The 17974-nt window shown below is 36.2% G+C and overlaps 1 protein-coding gene across 1 annotated transcript in view; it reads right to left on the reverse strand.

The window, feature by feature from the left end:
• MYO16 (myosin XVI) overlaps positions 1–17974 on the reverse strand; it is a 660093-nt gene that overhangs the window by 255111 nt on the left and 387008 nt on the right. The window lies entirely within an intron of this gene.

The following is a 17974-nucleotide window of genomic DNA, read 5'->3' on the forward strand; positions in this document are numbered from 1 at the left end:
ACTTTGATAAGAATATGCCAAGCAAATTTTAAGGGTGTTCCTTAAAAATTAGCAACAAGTACAAAGGAACATAAAATTAAGCATGCATGATATATATTAGGAAACTTGGGTAGAAGAACAAAATTGGAGCCTATGATGAGACAACAGAGATTGATGAGCTTGGAGAAGTCACTGGAGTTTTTGTATGTCTTGCAGAAGAGTTTCAACTACGTGTGGGAAGTAATAGGCAGTCCTGATGGTCTTAAAACAAAGGAGTGGCACAATCAGATTGTTGTTTCAGAAAGAACATTCTGGTATCCCTGTGAAAGACTATCTGGAAAGAGGAGAGGCAACTAAGGGTGCTAGTTGATCTAGTGAGAGATTAGCAGTGGTGAAGAAGAAAACAAGATACAGAGAGGCACTGAGGAGGCAGAATGGGCAGGATGAGAGGACAGACTGGATACAGGCAGAAGAGAGAGAGGAGCATTGATGATGCTTTTCACGTTTCTGTCTGGGAAAACTTGCACAGTGGGCTCATCAACCACAGAGTGTTCCCAACAGGTAAAATACGTTTTTTGACACAGAAATTCTTATATTTTATAATGATCCTGTTTACTTTGAACTTCTTGTTAAAATTCAACTTTGGTTCAAAGAAACTATTGGCTATAGGGACCTGAAACTCAAAAAATATTAGAAAATAAGATCTGGAAATCATCAACATGCAAAAGTGAGTGAATGAACTCACACAAAAAGAGATGCTAAAATTTTAAGGGTGAAGAAAGATTTGAGTGTTCAGGACAGGAGTAGAGAAATTAAAAGAAATCAGTCATCAAAACAAAGAGATAATGTGTTTTTAAGATTGATTGATATTGATAGAAAAGAAACCATAGAAACCAGAAGACAGACGGTGTGGGGAGAACACAGGCTGCAGCCTGTGCTATGGGAGTGGGGGCTGTGAGGGCTTTTCTTTTCTCAGTCTTGGCTGTGAAAGACGGAAATAAAACAGGCTAGTCTCTGGGGTGGGGAGTGGGAGAGACTTCCGAATATTTATATGCTGAGATAGAAATACATAAAGACTGGCTAAAAAAAAAAAACTAAGAGAAAGGGGGTTGTTGGGGTGAAAAAGAGAAAGTTGCAGGGAAAGGAAGATGGGTTTGAATCAGGACTCCAGTGGAGGGTGTGTTTCCCACTGAGAAGGGCGATGAAATACAGGTCCAAAGGCAGAGGCATCTCAGTGGGGTAGAGGAACCACTGTTTCATGGCTTCGGTTTTTCTAGGACAGAAAAATACTGAATTTAGATGAGGAGGCACAGTTGGCTCTAGGAATGTCTTAGGAATCTAAGGCATTTGCTGTGGATAATAGAAATGATTATCATGTAGGGGGACATGGGAAGTTCAGCTCAAGCCACAGAAGGGCCAGGTGAAGCTGCAGACCAGCTCACAGGGTGGTTTCACTTTCTCCGAAGGTCCTCTGCTGCCTGAGGTAGGGTGGCTAGGCTGCGTTCAGGGCAGTAGGAAAAAGGGGAAGGTCAAAAATATCAGGAAAGAAATTGGGTTATGATGGTCAGAGAAGCATTTTGCCAAAAATTTACAAAATTTTAGTGACTAAAAAGTCTTCATGATAAGAAAGTGTAACCACTTTCAATTCTTTTTATTCTCACAACAGTTTTTACTTCAGGTGAATGCCAGGTAGAAGAAGGAATGTGAAACCAATGTTGGTAGCTGTGGACAGAGCTCTTAATTATGGGGTGGTCCAGGAACAATTCAGTCAGAGTAGAGAATTTTAGAGGGCGGATTGCCCAATGGCAGGAGTGACGCTTTAAAATTGCTTGTTTTCCTCTGCAGCCAGAACATTCGTTGGCATGAAAATGATAAAAAATATATAGAACCTGGTGTTTACACAAATTTTTACTTTCTCCCATTATTCAATAGTGTCTGGGATGATTTCACTAGAAATATAGGTTTTTGAAAAAATTTTAAATTGTTGTTCAAGTATTGTCGGCTCCATTTCCCCACCCACCAAACCCAGCCATCCCCACTTCCCACCCTTGATCCTACCCCACTTTGGTTTTGTCCATATGCCCTTTATAAATATTCCTGAAAATATAGTTTTTAGTGATCAGAAAAACTGTCTTAAAATTAGGTTAGTATAAAAATTAAAAGTTTATATTTTAGAAATTAAAGAGGCTCACTTGCTTTTGACATCCTTTAATAACAAAACTGCATACAAGACCCTGGTTGGTGTAGCTCAGTGGATTGAGCACAGGCCTGCGAACCAGACAATCGCAGTTCGATTCCCAGTCAGGGCACATTCCTGGGTTGCAGGCCAGTTCCCTGCAGGCCAGTTCCCTGCAGGGGACGCACAAAAGGCAACCATACATTGATGTTTCTCTCCCTCTCTACTTCCCTTCCCCTCTAAAGATAAATAAATAAAATCTTTAAAAAATATATTAAAAAAAACTGCATACAAGAACAGAAAAATACTTGAAAAATATGCTATTAAAATATTACAACTAAGAATTTGGAGACTCAGAATTGAGTCTTTTTTGCCCCTTTCTGATAACATTTTAAATCTGTGTTTTATCATTTGTAAAATGGAATGAAAAGAGAACAAAAATAAAATTTAAAAATTCTCCATTTTTAGTTCATAATAATTTTATGAGAATGAAATAAAATCTTGTGCATGGTATGATTTTTCCATTGAGCTTGCAATAGGCATGTAGAATATGAGTATTTCTTGGAAAGGAAATATTTTGCATATGTGGAGAGCTTTTAGTAAAAGTACTCTGTCATCAATGCAGCTCTTAATCCCACAAATAGCTGAGCCAAGTGAAGGGACATTTTGAGAAATTAGAATAAATACTTTTAACAATGGAGAATATTTTAATCTATACAATATGCTTTTCCGTTCTTCTCAGTCAGAGAAAAAGTAGTAGATACAAGAAAAAGATCATAGTTCTGCCCTGGCTGGTGTGGCTCAGTGGATTGAGTGCTGGCCTGTGAACCAAAGGGTCGAAAGTTTAATTCCTTAGCAGGGCACGTGCCTGGGTTGTGGGTCAGGTCCTCAGGAGGAGGCTCCTGAGAAGAAACCACATGTCGATGGTCCTCTCCCTTTATTTCTCCATTCCTTCCCCTGTCTCTAAAAATAAATAAATAAAATCTTTTAAAAACGATTTAAAAAAGAGTATTTAAAAAAGGATCATAGTTCTCACTTCTTGACTATCTTTTTCCGATACAAACCACTCAAAAGTTGATGATCACATGTGCAGTATTATGGCATTTCCAGGTGTTTCAACACTTGGAAATAGTGAGAATGATTGTGGTTGTGAGTTGTACACTTCCCTGCTGTTTTCTCATTAATCTGCATGCCATGGTCCACCCTAAATAAATCTGTGCAAATATTTTTATCTGAGAGTTCCAACTTTGTTTTCTAGTTATTAATGGTTCCATAATTTGGAGTATTCAAATCTTAGTACTCATTGTCCAATGTCTTTTAAATTACTTTTTTATGACTCAAAATCATATACTTATAGCTCAATCTGTTTTTTTTAATCAGCTCATTTTAACCCATAAGTTGAAACAGCACTATGTTGGGCAGCACCAAGATATTTCAATGTCTGGAGTCAGAAACAGCAGAGATGACCTCATTTGCTGGTTCGAGAACCACTGGAGCTTTGTTTCTAAGACTGGCAGATCAAGGGAGTGCTCTAGATGTTGTCTGCCTCAGAGTGCAAGGCTGTAACATGTGGGCTGTATAACACTAAAAATAGGTGGATTACTACTGTTTGACTAATTCTACTCAAATGGAAAGGCAGTGGGAACTAATACCATGTGTCATATCACTGACTGGATGCTTTAGAAGCACTTCTTCAGTTAATCTCCACATTGATTATGAAAGAAATGCTATTATTGTGCCTATTTGAGTCATAAGGAAGTAAAAACTTCTTTGATGTAACCAGTCCAGTAATTGCTCAACCAACACATACTCTGTCCTAACTCCTAGGTTCTTCTTAAGCTCAATTATAAATTTCTTGCAGGGGAGATGGAAGGGAAAGAGAGATTGAACAGCCTTGCTAGACATCTTCCTAGAGTCAAATATTTGCTTGAAAATGTGGGAGGAGAAAATTAAACAGTGAAATTATTATTTAACATGGGTATGCAGTGGAACCTTGGTTCTCTAATCTAATTTGTTCCTAAACTAGTCAAGATGTGATTTGTTCAAAAACCATATCATTTTTTTCTCCTTAAAAATATAATATCAGCATGAAAGGGTTTTGGGTCAAGAACCAAAGTTTTGTTTGACAACTGAGACATTTTCTTTTTTTTTTTTCTGTGAACAACTTTGTTGAGAACCGAATGGGTCAACATGGGAGACATTCGAGAACCAAGGTTTTACTATTTTAATTGGAAATGCAAAATCTCATGAAATTTGAAGATTTAAGGGACCTCATTGTTTATTTACTCTTTTGGGGCCCAACATTGTACTTATGTTACCGGTGTCAATTGGAGGAGCTCACAGCTCAGGGGAAGCCTCTGAGACCTGCTGCAGAATCCACACTTCCTCTCAGGGTGGGTTCTCTGTCGGGCAGGGGGGGCTCCTCTGTGATGGGGACCCCAGCATGGCTGACACATCTTTGACATAAGAATGGAATTCAGTGACAGCTCCTTCAGTCTCGCTCCAGTGACTTGGTTACCTCATCTACTGGTTCCAGAAAAAAATTGTGTTGTTTCCTTGGGGTTTCACATTCCCTTTATTTACAAAATTTAATGGTGTGTTTTTTTGAGCAAGTTAATAAATCTCATTTTTACAGATCAGCATGAAAAATACCAAATACGCAAAGATCTTTGTTTCCATTTACAAGAAACAAAATAGTAAATGAAATAAATATGTGTTAAAATCAGGCAGTGTAGAATTCTGCTTGGGCTTTGGACAAGAAAAGCCCAAGTCATTGCAAGTTAAATTTATTTAAAATAACTCAGTAACAACAAATGTTGATAATGTCCTATTTCTAATCAACTATTTCATTATTTCAATTTGTTGACTATCATGGCAAGTGTTAGGTTGGTTAAAAAGTCTGCTCAGTTTTTTCCATAAAATAAAAGTCACATTTTTAAATTTTCACCAACAACTTTATTGATTTGGATATTTTGAGTATGTCAGCTATCTCCCTCTATGGGCTTTGTGGGTAGAGGGAGGAGGTGCTGCTAAACATCTTCTAATGCATAAGACAGCACCACAGCAAAGAATTATTTGGTCAAAATGTCAACAGTACCAAGAAACTTTGCAAAACCACTTTTGACACATTTGATCACTCACAGCACCTTCTCCATACACTGCACAAATCTTTTTTGTGTTTCAGTTATGTTTTTACCTTTTATGAAAAAATAAAGCACAATATGATGAAAATGTTACTTATTTACTTCCATCTTCAATATTAAAATGACTACATAAAAATTCACCAATTTTCATAAGTTTTTTAATACACACTATGACAGCCATCATGATACAATCTAACAAAATTGATTTGAATGAAGTTAAAGACAATTATGCAAAAATTTTTTTAAATTAAATAAAAAGACAACTACGCACTAGAGCTATATGGAAAAAAAGCTAAATGAACTTCTTAGCCAACCCAATGGCATTCCAATGATATATCTTCTGAAGTAGTTCAAATTCATAGTCAAAATCATATGTGTAGTGTGTGTCTATGAATGTGTGTGAGTGTGTATGTATGAATGTGTATGTGTTCTGATCTTTATGCTTTGTGGAGGAAAAAAAAGATCCTCAACCCCTGGACTAAGTTTATAGGCCATCTGAAAACATACGGATAAAGTTAAGTCATACACTAAATCATAGGAGAATTTTCCTTTGTTAATAAGAGTCCACAGTGGAAAACTCTTTTAGAATGTGCCAGTTTGAGGGACAAATGCTGCTCCCTAGCCTATGGTGCCACTCTGACAAGTGGACTGAATTCATGATGGCATGAACTGCATATCAAATACGAACAATGGGCATTCGCAAAAAGTCCACCTTGGGATTTCAAGGCCCCGCATCCCCTTCTGGTGCTTGTGCCTCCAATACAGAGGCCAATCGCACAGTGGTGCCGGGCACATTACCACTGCCGACCTGCAACTAGCAGGTGAATAAGTCAGTCCTGGAGATATAATCAGTGACATAGGGATTTTAGTCAACACTGCTGTACTATAAACTTCAGAGTTGCTAAGTAACTAGATTATAATTATTCTTACCACAAAAAAAAGAAATGATAATTATGTGACAGGAATGCTACAATGGTAATCATATTGCAACATATAAATGTATCAAACCAGCATGTTGTGTGTATACCTTAAACTTGCATGATTTTATATGTCAACTATAAATAAATAAATAGATAGATAGATAAATAAATAAATAAATAACCAACCAGCTAAAGGAACAAAGAAAGAACAGCTGCCCTGCTCAAGTTTTCTGGCACCACCACTCAGCAGGCACAGAAGGACTGCTGTGTACCTGCATGAGTGTCCAAGATACCCTGGGGACGAAGACTCACGAGCAAAGAAAAAATAATACTATGTACTTAAAAGCATGTGTGTGGCCCATTTACCAAGTCAGAGGCTCATAGACTACAAACAGGATATTTTGCTCAGTGTTTAAGCTTCAGCATAAATACAAAAGAACAATGTCTCCTCTATTGTGAGCAAAGCTGCCTTCTACTTGGGGACGTTTAATATGTAAACAGAAACCAGGTAAGGCAAAAATCAAACAGCTGGCATCAACAAAGAGAGCACTGTTTACAGTTTACAAATGAAGATGGTAAACTGCTGCTTCTTGCCCAACCACCCCCACCTTGTTCCTAAAAAGGAAATTCTGTTCTTCGTTGTTTTTAAACTATCTGGAAAGTATTAAGAAAATTTAAATCTCCCCAAACAGAATATGAGTAAGATTGTTATTAACATAGTTTCAGATACATAAATCTCCACCAAAGAAAATATTAATATGTTAGCTGCACACTGTTTTGTTTGGAAAGAAGAAATATTGCCAGTGGTCTTTAGGAAAAGAACAGAATCATTTAATAAATTCAGGAAAAGAACAGAACCCTTTTAATAAATTACGCATTCAGAGAGCCTTTGGGTCTTGTGACATTCCTGGAATAGTTTGTCCATATTTTTCTAATCAGAATATTTCTTCAAAACATCTGGTGGAACAAATGAAACTCCTACCATCTTTTAAATACTGAATGCTTAGAGTTAACTAACTTGTTTCATAAAAATGTCTGATTCAGAGAAATAGGCACAGAGACACAAGAACTGAGTGTCTGTCCTGCATGAAGGGCCCGAGACAAGTGTTTGGGGGCTCAAATCCCAGTCTATATCTGGTCCTCATGCTTGTTTTGGGCTTGGGTCCCTTCTGCCACAGGAAGAAGTACCTTTCCTTCTCACAGAGAACTGTTTAAAAGAGTGAATTGGTGAAATGGGGAGAAGTTTTTGCTCCAAATGTGTGGCCTGGTCTGGCTTTTGTGAACCTGTTTTTAACAAGTCAAGGCCTGGGGCCTGCATGTGTGAGGGGTGGGGGAGCAGGAGATTTCTGTAGTCCGCCCAAAGTCATTGCCAAGCTTGCTCCTTTTCTGTACATAGGGAGGGGAAGTATGTATGTATATATAATACGCTTCAGCCAAGCTTGAAAGTTGCTAAAATCTGCCTCAGGGGAAATCATTATGAGAACGCATTGTGTAAGGTTTTATGTAAGGTCAAGTCTTTAACACGTAACCCCATGTCTTACATACAGACTTAGGTAAGCAGCTGCATGGAAACTCCTGTAATATGTGAATATTACAGAATATGCCATTGAGACACATGGCCATTTACTGATTTACTACTGATAAATGCATTGTTTCCTGGGTTCTTCTGGGGCCCACCTGTGAACTTGCATCAAGTGATTTTGCACTGCTGTCTCTGTGGAAAATACCATGCTGATTGTAACTCACAAATACATCAAGCAACTTCCTCCAATTTGGAAGGCCTAACACAGAATTTTAATATCCTCTCACCTTCTCTATTTTTCTTGCCTTTCAGTTTCACTATTGAGATACTCATAATACCAAACTTATTTCTCCTCTAGTACCATGTGGAAATTTGCCTAAGGGGGTTGATTCTTTATTTGAAGTGAATATAAGAGGTGTACCTTTTTCTTCATGTTCCCTACCTCCAGCACTTAGAGATAAGCTTATTCTTATAAGTTGATTCTCCATTTCTAACCTTACAAGTCACCCTGATACTGTAGAAGCCTCTGTCTCCAGGGATCCAGTCCTACTTACAGCTAATCTATTTTCCTCACTGCAGTCAAAGTTCTCTTTCTAGAAGGTAAACTTGGTGAACTTACTTCACAAATCAAAACCTTGCTCCTAAGATCTGAACTCTCCATCATGGCTTGCCAGGGTCCATTTTATCACATCTCCAGACTCTGCATGAATATTCCTCCAGCTTCTGGTCTTGACAAAGCTACTCCTTTCACTCTGTCTGAGCTCTTGCCACATAGAACTTTCCTTCCATCCCTCAAACAGACCCATTCTCACCCACGTCTGTGCCCTCATTCATTATTCCCTCTACTGGCAATATAATCCACATCCAAGCCCCACTGAATGTTCTGGGTAACACCCATTGTTCTTCACAGCCACTTTCCCTGGGAAGCCTTAGGCTGAATGTCCTTCCTACAAACTTTCCCAAACTCTGCATTGCCTCCACTACGGCACTCTATCAATCTGTATTACATTTGGACATGAATACCCTCCAAAAAGGCAATACCAGCCTGTAAATTGCACCCATCTGGGGAATACCACATAGTTGTTAATAGGGATTGAAGATAATGAGTGAATGCATGAGATCTCTGTCAGATTAATCTTCCCAAATTTCATCGCCATCATGTCAACCCTGTAATCTACTTTCAAACATTTCATTTAAATAATAAACTCTCCTACATGTTTTTCAAGACACCCCATAACACAGCCCCACCCCATCAAACTATTCTGATTTAGTGGTACTTTCCAAGTTGCAGCCTCCTCGTCACTGTCGCTGGCCACCATGTGACTTAACACCAACCTACTCTTTGCTTTTTTGCCATCTCCCCAGGATTCTTTCCCTGGTCATCTGGACCCAGACACCAAAGCCAAACCAAGCACACATCCAGAAAACAAGACCTTCTCTGTTTTAGTCATACTCTCTGAGATGGTTAATTTTATGTGACAACTTGGCTGGGCAGCAGGGTGCCCAGATACTTAACAAACATGCTTCTGAATATGTCTGTGAGGGGTTTTCTGGATGAAATTAGCATCTGAATAGATAAAATGAGTAAAGCAGATGTCCTCCCTAATTTGGTGGGCCTCATCTAGCCAGCTGAAAAACTAAATAGAAGAAAAATGCTGATCTTCCCATCTGCAAGAGGGAACTCCTCCTGTTTGACTGCTCTGAGCCACGATATCATCTTTTCCTGACTTCAGACTCAGCCTGAAACATCAGCTCTTCCTAGATCTCGAGCCTAATGGCTCTTGAACTGTATGTAACCTATACCATTGGTTCTACTGTGTCCAGCTTGCTGACTGCAGACCTTGGGACTTCTCAGCCTCCATGACTGTGCAATAAATAATAACATAATAAATCTCTTATATGCACGTGCACATACATAAAAGTGCATAATTTTCTATTTGTTCTTTTTCTCTAGGGAATCCTAATACACTTTCCTTTCTCCACTTTACCTATTCACATATTTAAATATTTAATACTACTCATTTAACATATAAAATTAAATATCACTATTTGATTCTTAGTGGATGGAGATCATGTCTTAAAGTTACTGGTTGATTCTCATAAAATAAGTCAGTATTAGATGTATGGTAGGTTTCACATACATGAGAAAGTCTCCATGACTATCTTAAAGTTTCGATATATACCTGGTCAATTCTGTAGGTTCCCACTATAAGTGGGAGCAGCTCTACGCAGGTTGTTGATAAATAAGTCTTGAATGAAAGCTCTACGTTTTTCCTTTGGTCAAAGGTTGGCTAAAGTAAGTGAAAAAAATCAATTCCATAAAAAGTCAATCATTCTTTTTGCAATATAAAATAAAAAGAAACAAAATCCCATAAATACTATAATGAGAATTTATTTGGAAAATTGTCCAGTGAAGAAACTTTAGAATAAGAAACAAACATGCACAAAGATGACCGAAGGTGACAAATCTGCCTTAAATATTTTGAGGAAAAACAGGAGGGAAATATGACAAAAGAAAGGAAAGAAAAGTGAGGATATAATAAAACAGTTTTACATAGAAATATAAATATTTCACCAAACTAGCGTGGTGGCCTTTTCTAGTAAAATAAGCAGAAGAACAATACACTGAACCTGTACCAAAGTTGCATGGCCACACACCTGCACGAAGACACGTCCTATGTGCGAAAGGTCAAGGCCCTGGTGTCCTTGCAGCAGCCCCAATCCCGCCCAAGTGTCTCCCATGCGTTAGTAGGAAACATTAATACCTCCACTTTAACAAATTGGGAGTTTGTTAAACTCCCAGAACCATAGTAGCTTAATAAAATGTAGATTCTAGTTAGTAAATTAATCTTGCCTACAACCAAGTATGTGACTAGATGATATCAAAAATGGGATATTAGAACTGGTTATTTCAGGATAGATTAATAAATTAAATTAAATAACATAATTTTTCTTTTTGCTAAATATCAGTTCTTATTTAAATGCTGATTAAAAGTGTTTATATTAGTACAGACATAAATACTCCTCTAGTCATAAATAACCCTAATAAAATCAAGAAAACAAGGAATAGGAAATGTGGGTTTCATTCCAAGATCTACTCTTCTATTGCATCTTTTTTTTTGCTTCTATTTTTTAACAATTTCTACAAAACTTTGTCTTTGCACTGTCACTGTGATTTTAAGTATACTACATATTTGCAACAAAATTACATATCATATAAAAAAGTGATTTGCTTATAATATTACAACATAGAATTTTCTAAAACAGAGCCAAGATAATCCAAAAGAAAAATGATTTGAAGTAAGTCACTAGCATTCAGAGTAAGATCTTTATTTATTCTCAGGTTCGTTCTAAACTTTTTTTTAACTACTATAATATTTCTACCTGCATGCTAAAGTTAAGCTACTTATTAATAACAACAAAACAGTATTCATGAAATAATAAATGGAGCTTAAATAGTAAGTTAATACTCCAAGTAAGTGATCTCTGACCATGTTGTATTGGGTTTTAGGTCAAAATCCTACTACATAAAAGAGGATTTGCAAGAAAGACCCAAGCAAATTGCCTAAATATCATTATAGCCTTACAATTAAAAATTAACTAAAAGTCAAAAATTCTGTACACATTATTATTAATGGTCAGAATGATGTGCTTTAGTTCCGCTGTGATATTCTCATTTTGAGATGTTAATACGAGACATCCAAGTAAGTTACAGAAGAATATAAAAAAGCAATCAGTTACACAGAATGATACTGAATCGATAAAATAATACATTTTAATATTAGTTTAAATGTGTTAGTCTAATGTATTAGTACACATTATCAGTATACATCTAATGTATACATTATTAGAGTAATGTATTAGTCTAATACATTTAAGATTAGTTTTCCCCAAAGATATAACCTGGAATCTTTAAGACCAGTGACTGTTCTGGGCTTACTATGTTTGTCAACACACAGGAATTAACATTCTATTTTTATTTTCACTCATACACTAAAGGAATGAAACAATATTCTGACCTAGCAGAAATTGGGTCAACTTTTAGTATTACTACTACTATTATTATGCCAATATTATTCTTTACAGAAGTAACGTTATAGTGTTCTAAGCCAATTCCACTTTTATTGGTATTAATAAAAACATAAGGAGAAATATGATGAAGCTCAGATACATCTTCATTGTCAAATTTATCTTCAGTTTTCAAATGTACAAAACTGAATATTTCCTTAGAAATAAATTTAAATAAATTCAGTTCTGTGGATTTTTTTAGACAATTACTCAAACCCCTGTAGTAGCTTTTCTTTTAATCTCAATTTGCTGCTTCTAATGCCTTCAGTATTTAAGGTATTGCATGCTTCACAGAGTTAACTCTGAATCTCAACTTTCATGAAAGTAAAATCTTCTAAATTTAGGAAAATAGAATAAAAATAGATATTTACTTTTAATTTGTTAGGGAATCTAATACTTAAAGTTGAGGAAGAAAAAGTTAAATTACATAAATGAACTAATGAAGTCAAAAACCACAGTTATCATCATTAAAAAAAAAAACACAGTGCTCAAGCCCTATTTCCTTTTCCCTTTCTGGGTAAAAAAGATAATTTTCTTACAAAAGTCTCATTTAAAGAGAAGGTAGGCTGGCCTCCTATCTTCTTTTTTCTTTTTTCTTTTTAAGCTCCTCTCAAAAAACAAGGCATCTACCACAAGCAGGACCGAAAGCAGGAGCTCTGTATGTAGTAGCAGAGGAGAGAGAAGGAATCCAGTGGAGGCAGAGCACGGAAAGGAAAACATCCAGTATTAAATTGCATCATGTGTCATGCTTCGTCTTCATTGCTTTGGCTGAGAACCTTCATCAGCTGATTTGCTAACACCAGCAAGTCTAAATACCCTCGCTTCCCACTAATCTCCATTTTTGGATAGGAAATTTCTTCCTCCTGAAACTGAAAATCTCCACTATGTGGAATCAATCACACATTTTAGCCAATCCCCCCAAGTCTATTTTAAAACATCAGACAATGTAGGACACTTAAAATGTTAATTATATTACATTTAAGCAACTGTACTACATCTATATAATGATGTTGATCAGGAAATTGCTGTAGGGTTTAATGATACATTACTAATTTATTTTGCATTTCAGCAACTACTATATATTATGATGTGATCCTAGTAAATAATATTCTTGTAGTTAACACAGAAATTTAAAGGCAACATTTTATCAACCATGATTTAATTTGCCTAGTGCAGAATACTAAAAACACAGTGTTTATACTCATAAGAATGTTTCATAATTTTCTTATTTTCTGCCTGAACATTCATTTTTTTATTAGATGAACATTCTTATCACAGCAAATAAGACAGTTTCACTCATTAATCAATCTAGGCACTCTATCTCTAAATATTTAATACCAATCACAGGGCCATAGGTCTGAATAAAGCAGGGTTCCCACACTCTCATTACTCACTAACAGGTAAGAATTTAAATAAAAATCGAGCGCATTAAAATTGCTCAAATAGAGGTAACTGTGCTATTGTAGATTTACGCTGTCTGATAAAAAAAGCTTTATAAAGAGTTACTTGAACAAATTGTATGTTGATGAGATACAGTGTTCCATGTTTTCATTCTCATGAGTTGATAATTTAAGATAATAAGGTTTTAGTCCAGTAAACAAAAATACTGACTTTATACATGTACCAAGAATTGTGATTACCGGGATTCAAAGATGAATGAGACACAGTATTTGTCCAGAGATAGTGGGGGAGACAGAAAATGATACAATATATACATAAATGCATTACATTACATATTATATAGAATGCTAATATATAATGTCAGTGATTACTTAATTATTAAATTCAATAAGGTAAACCAATATTTAAAAAGGTGAATGTTTTTGGGCTTTTTTAAAATGCCAAAATGCTGGTGCATGTTTCAATAAACAATTGCCTTGATCAGAAACTCTAACTATACATTTCAATTAGTGATATAGTAAAATGTTAACAATTTGGTAAGTGCACTTAATCTCATCAGCATATGTCTAAGAGACTTTGTAATCTTGGGGATCTTCAAACATAAAAATTCCTTATCTAAGGGAAGGGAACTTAGAAGTTATTCAGACACTTAGAGGAAATGTGCTTATAAGAATAATTATTTTGCATTATGCAAAACAAAGAAAAATAGGGAAATAATAGAGTTACAACATGAAACAATATGAAGGCTTTAAAAAAATCAATCTTTAATCAAAGAAGAGGCAAAACAAAACACTATCCACGAAATGCAGAGCCGCTGGCTTCTCTGGCATTCTTCGGAAGTGCAGAATTGGGTATAGTACATACTCAAAACATAATATATTTTGGCCAATTAATCCACAAAATAGATTATTGAATGTGTGTATAATTAAACCAACTTCTAGTATTTAAGAAAATTCAAAGTTAATTAAACAAAATTAATTTGCTTGAGACAGGAGGAGAATGTGTTTGTAGTACCCAAATCAGTAAACCATGACTTTTTACTTTTGAGTTAATTTGAACTTTCACTTCTGCAGCGAGCTTTTCGTGGCAATACCAAAAAAAGAAAAAGCATTTCTCTCAATTAAATCAACTCTTTACAAAGGGGCAAGTGGACACACACGTCCACTTTCTGGTTCCTCCATGCAATTTTGTAGCTCACTCAGTCTTCCCAGCGGTTCCCTCTGGATCCTTCTCTCTCCAGCACACTTCCTGGAGAGGGAGGGGGCGGGGAGCAGGGACGTATTTGGAGGTAGTTTCCCTGTCATTCTATCCCCAGATCCCACGTCCTGCACTGACTCCCAGTGACCTCTCCTTTCTGGCTTACTCTTATTTGAGTTCACTCCTTCAGATTTCGGAACCATTCATCAGGCACCAACAGTGGGCCTTGTCCAGAGCCTGTTCTCTGGAAAGTTGTGTGCACTGAGGGCTTGCAGCCCAAGGCTCCCACTGAACATCCAGGGCAGTCCTCCATCACAGAACATACCAAATAATTTCTTCTGTAGTAGAAGTGGTCTACTGTGCAACAGAGTCTCAAATAGCTGAGTTTTATTCTATTCTTAAGGGACCCACTATGATATACTCGATGTGATATCAGAATCTCGTTACTTTAATTCCTCACTTCTAAGTGTCCTCTGCTATTTTTAGTGTGTATGGTTTTTTATTATTAATTATTTTGCAAAGGTTATCAGCAAGCAGCAACTTTATGGTGAGGGTTTACAGGAACAGCATGTACATTATTTTACGAAGCGAATGCATTTGATGTAAGAGACAATTGAGAAATACAATCAGTCATCATTGCAGGATGTTCTGTTTACCATGAAATATTTAAACAGGTGAGATATTGCAGCATGCCTAGAACAAACTGTCCTGTACCTTTATATCATGCACACATGCACACGCATTATATTATATGTGACCCAATAGGTCATCAACATCACTATGTGTAAAGCTACCCAATGCCTTCTCTTGATATTAATGTTTTTAAGTACTTTATTTCAGAAAAAAGTCTGTGATTAATCAATCTAAAAGCTAAATCTCTAAATTAGCTACCTCTAACAATAATCCAAAAATAAGCATTTACATGTTTAGAATTTGTCAAAATATCAAGCTCTAATCAAATTCAGTACTGCCCATTTCCTAGGTGGACATAAAGAGGCTTGTAATCACAAACATCTGGATGATGGTCTATTCTACATACATATACAGCTCATACATCCTAAAGTAACCTATGGCCACTATTTCCTCTGTAATTATAATAAAGAGAAACAGAGTCCCTCATTTCTTTAAACAGAAAATATATCATTAGCAGAGAACACCTTGTTTAGTATACTTCTGGGACCATGTGGACCAGAAAAACTGAGAATGTGCTTTCAATAAAGAGAGCTAACATCTCACTGAAAAAGGAGCAGTCCCTGGGCCACTAGACGGACAGCAACCTAAGACTCAGGGTTTATAGGAATTTTGGCTTATCTTATTAACCAAGGGGCTATGGTCCTCATAGGAAAGGAGAACATGTTGTTGGCCCTAAAAATTATTGTACATAAATATGAACAATCAAAAGGTTACTACCTCAGTGGGAGGGATACCATAACAAATCTTACCTGCCCACATATACTGACAAGCAGCAAGAAAACTTTCTTGGATAGATTCTGGGTAGACGAATATCTCTCCCCACAGAAATCATAACCACAGTCAGTCCTGTCCTATTTTTAGGGGTTTAAATGTAAAACATAGACTACACATGTCCATAGCACATTTTCACTAACAAATTAACATAGAAATAGTCCCTGGCTGGTTAAATTCCTGGAGCATTTGACCAGAGCCAAAGGACAACATTCGAACTCTGGCCACACAGGATTCCTCTAGATATCTAGTCACTCCCTGAATGACAGACATTGGTAGAAAGAATCCTGTTTTTCAGCAGACATAATAAACAGCAACAGTGGAAGCTTGAGAACTTTGGATAATATTGGTTAAAAATCAGTTATACATGGTATGACAAGCGTCATTAAGACAAAGAAAATAACTGTATATATGACATAAAACAAGAATCAATATTTAAGAAAAAGCAGATTTAAAAAAGAATAAAGATGAACTCTTAGAAATTAAAAGTCATTGAAATTAAATTTTAATATATGCATTAAATATCACATTATTCACTGCTCAAAAATGGATCTGTAAACTACAAGAAATTACTGAGGAAACTACCCAGAATAAAGCACAGAATGACAGAGATGGAAAATATAAATGAGAAGTTAGGGGAGGAAAATTAGAATGAAAGAGCAGAGCATGTGTTTAAAAAATGTTCCAGAGAAGAGAAGAGGAAAAACAAGGGACAGGGAACATTCACAGAGATAACGGCCAATAATTTTTCAAATTTGGTAAAATAAATGCATCTGGTGACTTGTAAATCACAGTCTCCAAGTAAATAAAATTCCAATCTAGAATCACTGCAGTAAAGCTAGAAATCTGTACATACGGGAACACACAGCCATTTAACAATGTTATTTATCCATTCATTTTATTGCACACCTTCTATGAGCCAATAATGGTGCCAGTCTCTACATGCATTAAGTTGATTCAGTCATAGCCTCTGGTCTTAGGATACTGGCTTTTGGAAGAAAGAAAGCAATATAGTCAAAACATATAACCCATGAATAATCCCACAGTAGAGATATGCACAGTTACACTGGCATTCAAAAGATGAAGGGCATTACCTGTGACTACAAAGGGCAGAGAGGGGAGTTAGGGAAACCTTCAAATGCCAGAGATACTCAGAATTCTTTAGAATAAAAGTGTTTTCTAAGTGGAAAAGAGAATCCATGCTAAAGTGTGTGGAGGCATTTATTCATTCACTCATTCATTCACTCACTGAAAATGTTTGCCCACAAACATGAGAGGTGCTGCTCCTGCGGGGGTGGGAGACTGAGGGCTGGGTGGGAATCAGTAGGAAATCAGTTTGGATAGAAAAGACAGAGATGGATAAATAATTTCAGGCAGACTAGAATAACTCAGAGCAAGGCTTTTAATGTTTTCCCATCATGAAAACTTTGAATTTGAATCTTAAGAAATTTCAATATATAAAACAGGTAAAACAAACCTGCACAGATAGAAGAGGTGTGTATGTAAGTGTATGCATGAATGTGCACTTCATGGTTGGTTCTTAATGAGTCAAAAATTCCTGCTCTCAGTTTATTTGTGAATCTCTTTATTAGGTCATATTTATTCACAGATTATTTTATACTTTAGCAGCATCATTAAAAGAAGTATTTCCATTGTCTTTTAGACTAGATTTAGACTAGATTAATTTTGCCAACAAATTACTTTTACTATATATATTTTTGATATAAATGAGGGTGATTTTATTTTTTATTGTATTTTTTTCCATTTATCCCCCTTATGCCTCTTTCCCCCCTACAATTACTACACTGCTATTCATGTCCATGAGTCCTTTTTCCTTTTTGCTTGATCCCTTCACCCCCTAAACTCCCTCATAGAGCTGTCAGCCTGCTCTCTATCAGTCTGTATTTTTCTTCTTAGTTCAGTTTGTTCATTAGATCCTCCATATGAGTGAAATCTTATGGTATTTGTCTTTCTCTTACTGGCTTATTTCACTTAGCATAATGTTCTCTAGGTCCATCTATGAAGTTGCAAAGGCTAAAAATTTCTTATTTGTGGCCTAGTAGTATTTCATTGTGTAAATGTCCCATAGTTATTTTATTCATTC

The sequence above is a fragment of the Artibeus jamaicensis genome, unplaced genomic scaffold (genome assembly GCF_021234435.1).
Source record: "Artibeus jamaicensis isolate MK-2021 breed Jamaican fruit bat unplaced genomic scaffold, CSHL_Jam_final contig_559, whole genome shotgun sequence".
Taxonomy (NCBI): Eukaryota; Metazoa; Chordata; class Mammalia; order Chiroptera; family Phyllostomidae; genus Artibeus; species Artibeus jamaicensis.